Raw genomic sequence first — 2,534 nt, 5'->3', positions numbered from 1 at the left:
AACCAAAAAAGAGCTGTATAGCAAAGACAATTCTAAGCAAAAAGACCAAAGCTGGAGACATCACGCTACCCAACTTCAAACTGTGCTACATGGCTAGAGTAAACAAAATAACATGGTACTGCTACAAAAATAGACACATAGACCAATGGAACAGAATAGAGAACTCAGAAATAAGACCACTCATCTACAACCATATAATCTTCGACAAACCTGACAAAAAACAAGCAACAGGGAAAGGATTCCCTATTTAATAAATGGTGCTGGGAGAACTGGCCAGTCATATGCAGAAAATTGAAACTGGATTCTAACCTTATGCCTGATACAAAAATTAACTCAAGATGGATTAAAGACAAATGGAAAACCCAAAACTATAAAAACACTGGAAGAAAATCTAGGCAATATCATTCAGCACTTAGGCATAGGCAAAGATTTCATGACAAAAACATCAAAAGCAATTGCAACAAAAGCAAACATTGACAAATGGGATCTAATTAAACTAAAGAGCTTCTGCACAGCAGAAGAAATTATTATCAGAGCAAATAGACAACCTGCAGAATAGGAGAAAATTTTTGCAACTTATCCATCTGACAAAGTTCTTTTTTTTTTTTTTTTGACAAAGTTCTAATATCCAGAATCTACAAGGAACTTAAACAAATTTCCTTTTTGGGTAAGAAGAAAACCCAAAAAACCCCATTAAAAAGTGGGCAAAGGACATGAACAGATATTTCTCAAAATAAGACACTTATGTGACCAATAAATATATAAGAGAAGCTCAACATCACTGATCATTAGATAAGTGCAAACCAAAATCACAATGATACACAATCTCACACCAGTCAGAATGGCGATCGTTAAAAAGTTAAGAAACAACAGATGCTGGCGAGGCTGTGGAGAAATAGGAAAACTTTCACACTGTTAGTGGGAATGTATATTAATTCAACCATTGCGGAAGACAGTGTGGTGATTCCTCAAAGACCTAGAATCAGAAATATCATTTGACCCAGCAATCTCATTACTGGGTATATACCCAAAGGAATATAAATCATTCTATTACAAAGATACATGCACATGTATATTCATTGCAGCACTCTTCACAATAGCAAAGACATGGAATCAACCCAAATGCCCATCAATGATAGACTGCATAAAGAAAATGTGGTACATATACACCATGGAATACTGTGCAGCCATAAAAAGGAACAAGATTGTGCTCGCTTTGGCAGCACGTATACTAAAATTGGAACAATACAGAGAAGATTAGCATGGCCCCTGCGCAAGGATGACATGTAAATTCGTGAAGCATTCTGTATTTTTCTCAAGGATCTAGAACTACAATTACCATTTGACCCAGCCATCCCATTACTGGGTATATACCCAGAGGATTACAAATCATGCTACTATAAAGACACATGCATATGTATGTTTATTGTGGCACTATTCACAATAGCAAAGACTTGGAACCAACCCAAATGTCCAGTAATGATAGACTGGATTAAGAAAATGTGGCACATATACACCATGGAATACTATGCAGCCATAAAAAAAGTATGACTTCATGTCCTTTGCAGGGACATGGATGAAGCTGGAAACCATCATTCTGAGCAAACGATTGCAAGGACAGAAAACCAAACACCTCATGTTCTTAGTCATAGGTGGGAATAGAACAATGAGATTACTTGGATACAGGGTGGGGAACATCACACACTGGGGCCTGTGGTGGGGTGGTGGGGGAGAGCATTAGGAGAAATACCTAATGTAAATGATGAGTTGATGGGTGCAGCAAACCAACATGGCACATGTATACCTATGTATCAAACCTGCACATTGTACACATGTACCCTAGAACTTAAAGTGTAATTAAAAAAAAAAAAAAAAAAGGAACAAACGGAAGGAGATCATGTCCTTTGCAGGGACATGGTTGGAGCTGATAGTCATTATCATCAGGAAACTGACACAGGAACAGAGAACCAAACGCTGCATGTTCTTACTTATAAGCGGGAGCTGAACAATGTGAATACACAGGCACAGGGAGGGGAACAACACACGCTGGACCCCGTGGGAAGCGGGGTGGAGAGGGGAGGAGCATGAGGAAAAATAGCTAGTGCATGCTGGGCTTAATGCCTAGGTAATGAGTTGATAGGTGCAGCAAATCACTATGGCGTATATTTACCTATGTAACAAACATCTGCACACCTTGCACATGTACCCCAGAATTTGATCTGGGTTTAGACCATCCTGAGACAGGTTAGTTTTACCCTACTGATGATGTGTTGTTGCCATGGTAATCCTGCTCAGTAGGAGAGGAACCGCAGGTTCAGATATTTGGTGTATGTGCTTGGCTGAGGAGCCAATGGGGCGAAGCTACCGTCTGTGGGATTATGACTGAACGCCTCTACGTCAGAATCCCGCCCAGGCGGAACAATATGGCAGTGCCCTGGAGCATCCGTTGGCCTCGGATAGCCCGTCCCCCACCTGCCACCGTCCCGGCAGGCGGGCCCCCTCGTCCCGCCCGGGGCATTTTGCTTTTTTTCTGA

At 40.8% G+C, this 2,534-nt stretch overlaps 1 non-coding gene across 1 annotated transcript; it reads left to right on the top strand.

Moving 5' to 3' along the window:
* Positions 1–1,207: 1,207 nt before the first annotated feature.
* LOC112424003 (U6 spliceosomal RNA) lies at positions 1,208–1,314 on the top strand. The gene has a single exon (XR_003014607.1). It is a non-coding gene; the product is annotated as a U6 spliceosomal RNA (small nuclear RNA).
* The last annotated feature ends 1,220 nt before the right edge of the window (positions 1,315–2,534 follow it).

Source organism: Macaca nemestrina, chromosome 2 (assembly GCF_043159975.1).
Source record: "Macaca nemestrina isolate mMacNem1 chromosome 2, mMacNem.hap1, whole genome shotgun sequence".
NCBI lineage: Eukaryota > Metazoa > Chordata > Mammalia > Primates > Cercopithecidae > Macaca > Macaca nemestrina.
Note: the sequence above shows the minus strand (reverse complement) of the source record. Positions and strands in the feature narration are given on the sequence as shown.